This window comes from Bison bison, unplaced genomic scaffold (genome assembly GCF_000754665.1).
Source record: "Bison bison bison isolate TAMUID 2011002044 unplaced genomic scaffold, Bison_UMD1.0 scf7180017864266, whole genome shotgun sequence".
Classification (NCBI taxonomy): domain Eukaryota; kingdom Metazoa; phylum Chordata; class Mammalia; order Artiodactyla; family Bovidae; genus Bison; species Bison bison.
In genome coordinates, this window is record NW_011494838.1 from 2,392,327 (window position 1) to 2,400,199 (window position 7,873).

Consider the following 7,873-nt stretch of genomic DNA (forward strand, 5'->3'; position numbering starts at 1 on the left):
TTTCAAGGCAAAAAAAAAAAAAAAGGAAGTGTCACGCCCCACTCCAGACATACTAAGCCAGAATCTGCATTTTCACAAAACTCCCAGGTGATTTGGGAGCACAGTAAGTTTGAGATGCTCTAAAACGTCTCTTACGTCCAGTCGCAACACTGTTGACAGAACCCTTCCCCTGAGGAGAGAAAAGGTCCAAAGGTCTTTTTTGGTGTTGTAAAAATAAGTCTCTGCCCTCACGCCTGCACTCTTTGTGACCCCATGGACTGTATAGCCCACCAGCCTCCTCTGTCCAAGGTATTCTCCTGGCAAAAATACTAGAGTGGGTTTCCATTTCCTCCTCCAAGGGATCTTCCCGACCCAGGGATCAAACCTGGGTCTCTTATGTCTCCTACACTGGCAGGCAGATTCTTTAACACCAGCGCCACCAGTGACCTCAAAAAACACCCCACTTCAGGACGCACACTCAAGAGACCAAGACTTGCCACTGAGGCTTGAAATTAAGCCTTCGACTGGTGGAAAAGTAAACCCAAGTGGATGAGAGGTGACAGTCCTCAATTCACAGTAGGGGAAACTGGCTAAAAAGGAAAATGACTTTCCCAGGACCACACTGCCAGGACAGACTCGGGGGCTGACCACGGCCCAGTTCCTTAATCTTCCCAGGCCTTGGGCTTTATGATCACTGAAATCGTTTTCATTTAGATGAGTACTTCTGAAATCTCACAAGTGGTGGAGCAGCAATCAGAGAACTTACTTTGAGCTTTAGGAAATTCACTTGCTCTCTCTGGGTCTGAGTATTCCTGGCCATGAAGTGAGGAGGTGGGACCAGGCAGCTTCTGAGGTCTGACTGTAAGGGTCGGAATCTGGAAAGGGTTTCTAGGTGAGGAGGCAGTCAGGAGAGGGGCCTTCTGCAGAGGGTGACCTCAGTCACATTGAAGTCTGGAAACAAAGGCAAGTACTTACATCCTAAACATGGAGGCGGCACGGTGACCGGGCCGCAGCTTAGGTCTGTGGCAAGTGCAAAGCAGAAACTGCAGTGCGAACCAGCTTCTCCCTGCCTCCTCTGCCCAGGATCTTAATCTTTAGCACTTGCTGATGCCGAACTGTGCAAATCTACAGGTATACCTCGATTTATTGCACTTCAGTTTACTGAGCTTCATCGAGACTACATTTTTCACAAACTGAAGGTTTGTGGCAATCTTTGAGCAAATGGTCTTGTGACATCACGTTTCCAATAGCATTTGCTTACTCTATGTTTCTGCATCACATTTTGGGAATTCTTGCCATAGTCTGTTTAAACTTTTTCATGATTGTTGTATTTGTTATGGTGATTGGTCATCGGTAATCTATGCTGTTACTTCTGTGACTAGCTGAAGGCTCGGATGATGGGTAGCGTTTTTTAGCAATGCAGTGTTTTTGAGTTAAGGTACGTACCTTGATTTTTGAGACGGAACACTGTTGCACACTAAACAGGCGACAGCGTAGTGTCAACACGGCTTTTACACGCGCTGGAAAACCAAGAATTCTGTACGCCTTGCTTTATCGTGATAGTCACTTTACTGTGGCGATCCGGAATGGAAACCTCAGTATCTTTGAGTTATGCCTGTGTTTGCTAAATGAAGAAATGTTTCAGAAGAATGGTCCCTGAGCCTTCTAACAGCACAGTTAGGCTTTTGATAACCAGCCTCAGATGTTCCCCAAAGAAAGGCTGGTGGAAATACAAACTGCTACAACCTTTCAAGCATGGAAGTTTGGCAAAATGTAGCAAAAGCTGTAAATTTGTCATTTTTGACTCAACAGCTCCATTTCTTGGGCTCTCTTTTAGAAAACAATGAGAAAGGAATAATTTATGCACTAGAATGCTCGTTGCAGCACTGTTTATCAGCAGCCTGAATGCCTAATAACAGACGATGTGAAGTGAATCACTCACATCATAGATACAATAATAGAGAATAACAAAAAAATCAGGTCAGCATTCATCATTTTATTTTTTATTTTTTTTTCTTCTTTTTTTTTTTTCATCATTTTAATAATAAAAATGTGAAACTTTTTTTTACAAATAAAATTCATTATTTTCTTTAATCCCCCAGTCTATTAGAATGAAAGATTTTAGATAAACATGCATTTATCCACTTAGAGTATACTTTTAAAACTCTTTAAAAAATTAAATTTAGAGTACTAAATAACATGAAAAAATATTTATGTTATAACATTTGGGAAAAAAAATGCAGAAAGTCAGAACAGAAGATTACAAATGTGTTATGACCACAGTTCTGTCAGGGGTAAAAGAATATGTGCTGAAAATATTAGGAAGGAAATGCACCCAAATGTTAACACTGATTATCTTGTGTTGGCAGAATTATGGACATTCTTATTGTTTATACTATTTTTATTTTCTACATTTTCTATCATAATTACTATATTTATAAAAAAGAAAAAAAAGTCATTGGAGGAGGCGAAAAAAAAAGACATATCCTGTGGGTATCCCACCCACAACACTCTGCCGCTCCTCCAAAATTAACCAGCATTTACTGAGTACCCACCAAGGGCCCAGCCCTGCCACAGCCACTACAGAAGGAAAATTAAGGGCCAAGCCCCACCCTGAAGGCTTACATATACCGTATATATATTATTTGTTTGCAAATAAACTGGGATCAAATGATATCCTTGCTGAAGTTGGAAAGAAGGCTGTTTGCTTAACCGGTTCAGCAGAATAAATAAATCCACCCCTACTGGTGTGGCACCTTCATCCCAGTTCCCTGAGAAGCTCCACGGCTCAAACTGCCCCTGGAGTCCCCCTTGGGAAGAGCACGTTTTAGGGACACGTTACAGCCAAGGAAGAAAACTGTTAATCCTGAGTCCAAAAACTGGGTGCAAGAGGTGCAGAGACGCACCCTCAGACAGAACCTGTGAGGCACCAGGACGCAGCAGGATGGGGCCTGGGAAAGAACCTATCTGGCTACGTGGTCCCTGGGGACCCCAGGCATGAGCGCTCACATCTCCAGACTTCAGCTTCCTCATCTGTAAAATGGGGCCCATAACAACCTCAGGGCTACTGTGAGGCTCAAAAAAGAGAAAGGAAGGCATTTCATTTCTCTGGGCTGAGCCTCAGTTTCCTTATCTGTAAAACTGAGTAAATATCTCCTCCCTAGTGGAGCTGTTAAAAAGATAAAACAAGATGGTAAAGACGAAAAGTGAACACAGTAAGAACGCCACCGACAGGGGTCCTCACCCTTACTGCTTGTAGAGCAGGGAATGGGATACATGCATGAATCCTAGGCCTCAACTGCCGTATCTGTAAAATGGGCAACCAACTGAATTCACAAAGACCCAATTTATGAACAGCAGCCGAATCTCCAGCTGATGCTGGTGCAAGTCACTCAAACAAGGGTGACTGCTGTGGGCTCACTTCATGCTTAGAGACGTGGGGGCCCCATGTCCCTGCAGTGGGCACAAAGCCCCCTGGCTCAGAGGCCGCCGGGGCTGGGAGGGCGTGACATTATTCTGTCCACCAGCCTAACGCCAGGGGACACGGGCCCAGCGGAAGGCACGGACTAGCTCAAGTCACCCACTATTTTGCCAAATGGCAAAACCAGGACTCAAGCCCAGGCCTTCTGCTGTCCAGCCTTGCCCATCACACCCACCGCTGTTCTCTGCCCTGCCCTTAAATTGCTGATGTGGTCCTGGGCAGGGCAGAGGAGAGCAGGCAGCAACAGCAGGGGGTTGGGGGTGGGGAGGAAAAGCCAGAGAGCAGCAGGAACCCAGCCTGCCTGTGGTCTCCAAACTCGCAAACCACATCAGGCTGAAATATGACACATGCTCACTCGGTTGAAAGGGAGGAGATATTTTTACTTAACATCCCCCAGCTGCCTGAACACTGGTCTCTTTCTTTCCCTCCCCTACAAAGTACATAGCTCCTGGGACCAGGTTTTCCCTGCTTCTGCTGGCTTTTTCTCAGGAATTAACCATGGGGAGGGGAGGGCCGGGGAGAGAGATGTTGCCCATTCTTCCTGGCTTCCTCAGAAAGCTTTCCTGAGCGGGGGCTCCAGCAGTGAAAGGAGGCTGGGCCCCCAGCTAACTCTCTGAGTGAACCTGGGCAAGTCTCTGTCCTCTCAGAGCCGGGATTTCCTGAAATGGAGGAAAGATGGACCTACACTGAGTCCTGTAGGTAGTACAGAAAAGCATGAATTTAGAGAGTCCCTTGGACTGCAGGGTCATCCAACCAGTCCGTCCTAAAGGAGATCAGTCCTGGGTGTTCACTGGAAGGACTGATGCTGAAGCTGAAACTCCAGTACTTTGGCCACCTCATGCGAAGAGTTGACTCATTGGAAAAGACCCTGATGCTGGGAAAGATTGAGGGCAGGAGGAGAAGGGGACGACAGAGGATGAGATGGTTAGATGGCATCACTGACTTGATGGACATGGGTTTGGTGGACTCCGGGAGTTGGTGATGGACAGGGAGGCCTGGCATGCTGTGGTCCATGGGGTCGCAAAGAGTCGGACACGACTGAGCTACTGAACTGAACGAACAGTCCTGAGAGGCCCCTCCAGGCCTAAACTCCCCACGCCATGCATGCGGATCAGCACCCCTCCTCACAGCCCCAGCAAAACTCCACCTGCAGTTCTCATAACGTCAGGACTAGATGGCTTCGCCAGTAGAACATTTAAGGCAGTGATTAAGAGCTACCGCCCTACAGTCAGACCTCCGGAATCCTAGCACTGACACCTAACTGCCTCACAAGCCAAAGTACATTCCTTAGCCTCTCTGAGCCTCAGTTACGTCCTCTACAGAAGCAGATAACAGGACCTAACTCAGAGACATGATCGTGAAGAACCAACAAAGTAATTAACGCCCCAGCGCTTGGTTTACTAAAAGGTAGCTTTTTATCATGGAGACCAACATCTCCCCATTTCACAGATGAGGACACTGAGGCCCCGTGAGCCAGGACTTGCCCAAAGTCACTCAAAATAACTCAGATTACAGCTCCACTCCTAAGTCAGTGCATCTAACTTCTCTCAGTTCTGCCATCTCTAAGAACTAATCCATGCTCAGAGACTGTAGATATGGGCTGTAAAGTTCTCTTGAAGAAAACCAGAGACCAGTGCCCCAGCAAGGGATGACAGAATATGCAGAAATCATCTCTATGACCTGACAGCTTCTCACCAGAGACCCAAGCTGCCGACATGAAGTGGGGAGAAGTGACCCTCCGGCACTGGATGGCTAAGAAGCGTGAAGGCATCCAGTATTCAGTTCTTGCTTGCGACAGTTCCACAGAACTGCACACACAGCTGTCCACAGGGCCACCTCTGGGGCAAGAAGGGGTTACAGGGATGAGGCTTACTCTATTCTCTAGGCTTGAATCTTTTTTTTTTTAGAGTTTATTTTCAATTGGAGGATAACTGCTTTACAATATTGTGTTGTCTTTGCCAAACATCAGCATGTATCACCCACAGGTACTCACATGCCCCTCCCTCCTGAACCTCCCTTCCACCTCCCACCCCATCCCACTCCTCTAGGTTGTCACAGAGCCCCAGATTTGACCTCCCTGTGTCATACAGCACGGCTTGAATCTTTAACAATATTTCTTTGCTTTAACAATATTTCTTTGCTTTAACAATATTTCTTTGCTTTACTCAGTATTGAGTAAAACTCAATACTGAAAATCTCAGAATAACTTGGCAACCTTGTCCAATAGCTACAAGCCCACTACTTGCTTTTAGATAAAATTTGCTGCCAGTTCTGATGGGTTCTTCAGCTGGGATTCCAGAATCTGCCACTCTGGTCCATCCCATGGCCATTGGTCTGGTTCAGACCTGCACTCTCTTTCACTCGACCATCCAGTAGCCTCCTAAGGAATCCCTGTATCTTGAGTGAAAAGTAAAGTGAAGTCGCTCAGTCATGTCCGACTCTTTGCGACCCCATGGACTGTAGCCTACCAGGCTCTGAGAAGCCTCTCAAGAGTACTGGAGTGGGTGGCCATTTCGTTCTCTGGGGGATCTTCCCAACCCAGGGCTCGAACACGGGTCTCCGGCATTGCGGGCAGACGCTTTACTGTCTGAGCCACCAGGGAAGCCTTCAGTGCAGCCCCTTCCAAAGCATCTGCTACAAAGCCACCAGATTACTCAGAGTTTTGATCACTGCCCTCAGGCTAAAGTCCAAGCCCTTAGTTTACGATCTAGCTCCCTCTTGATTATGGTCTTCCCTGGTGGCTCAGATGGTAAAGCATCTGTCTACAATGCGGGAGACCTGGGTTCCATCACTGGGTCGGGAAGATCCGCTGGAGAAGGAAATGGCAATCCACTCCAGTACTATTGCCTGGAAAATCCCATGGACAGAGGAGCCTGGTAGGCTACACAGTCCATGGGGTCTCAAAGAGTCGGACACGACTGAGCGACTTCACTTTCCTTTCCTTTTCCTTTCCCTCTTGATTTACAGTCTCAACTCCCGACACTCCACCTTTCCCTCATCTGCATCCTCGCCTTGTGGACTGCTCAGAAAGCCTCAGTGCCTTTGCACGAGCTGTGCCTGCTTCTCAGCATGTCTTACTGCCCATCGCCTTATCTCCTGGGAAACTTTTACTCATTTCTGAGGTCTGGGTGGCCCAAACAGACTTAGTCACCCCTTTATAGGCTGAAGTTAATTCTCAGTATTGCAATTTTGTTCCGAACACTATAGATGAGACGCATCTTGAGGACAAATATCTTTGCCTTCCTCAAGGTTCTTGGGCCCTCGCAGGGCAAGACACTGAACACAGGCCCTGAAGAGTGCTGAATCAAGGAAGAAGGGAAGGAAGGAAACCCCTCCTGGGAGATGCCTGCTTTTCCAAATTGATGTCAGTCCCCAATAAAAAAGACTATGGAAAATTCTGGAGTAAAGTTCCTTTCCCTGATTCACACGGTAACTTTTTTTGCTGCGAAACTCACCCGGGTGCCAATTCAAGCTCCCCGGGCTGTTTATGATTTCCCTGGCATTTATAAATAGTGAGGCCTCAAAAAGGAAAATGGAGTTTCAGGGGAACTGGAAGCTGCCGTTCCCCCTCCCAACCTTCCTCCTCCATTCCAGGCCTCTTCCCCTTAATTAACATCCCCAAGAAACGCCAACCAGCACTCCAGAGTGTGAGTATGTCTTGGAGGGATGTGTGTGTGTGTGTGTGTGTGTGTGTAGTGCTCAGTTTCTTAGTGAATGGAACTCGAGGTTCAAGAAGAGTCTAAAGCCCCAGGAGCTAGAAGTCAGCCAAGTGCGAATGGCACTGAGTCCCAGGCCGGCCCCTTCCTCACTGTGTATCAGCCGCTCACCAGCTCTCAGGGCCCTGCAGCTTTCTCAACTGTGGAACCAGGCTGGTGAGATTCCATCAAGCTGTGGTTACTGTGCAGCAAGAGTTCATAGGGCTCTGGTCAGAAACACGGTCCTGGGAGAGCAGGACCCGCAGGGTTAGCCTCAGAAAAGTCCCCAGAGGCCCCGGCTTCCAGGAAAAGCCGAAAAGCAGTCACCCACAGGGCACCCTGATTTTCCCCTGCTCTCCTGAGTTCTGGGTGTCATAAAGCTGTCCTCCCTGTTTTGAGTTAGATGTGAGGGCGGAATAAAGGGCGGATGTCTGGGTGTCTGAGGCCGAAGCTCCCTGCAGCCCCGCCAGCCTCCTCGGCCCGGGGCCTTGCTTTCGGCCACTGCAGAGAGCAGCCAAGCTGCGCCGGGCCAGGGGACACGCAGTTATCAGACTCTGAGGCGTGTGGACCCAAGCAGAGATGGGGGCCCCAGGGAGAAAGTCTGGTTCCAATCCCTGTCCTCACCTCAAAGAAGTTTCCGTGTGAGTCAGGGAAGGGCCCGTGCTCTGCAGGGCGGAGGGACGGACAGCGCCGACAGGTAGCAGCAGCAAGCCGATCC

At 48.2% G+C, this 7,873-nt stretch overlaps 1 long non-coding RNA gene across 1 annotated transcript in view; it reads right to left on the reverse strand.

Moving 5' to 3' along the window:
• Positions 1–7,867, reverse strand: part of LOC104994761 — a 32,592-nt gene extending 24,725 nt beyond the window's left edge. Inside the window, exon 1 of the long non-coding RNA XR_825988.1 lies at positions 7,780–7,867. This is a non-coding gene — a long non-coding RNA (uncharacterized LOC104994761). The remainder of the gene's footprint in view (positions 1–7,779) is intronic.
• Positions 7,868–7,873: the final 6 nt, after the last annotated feature.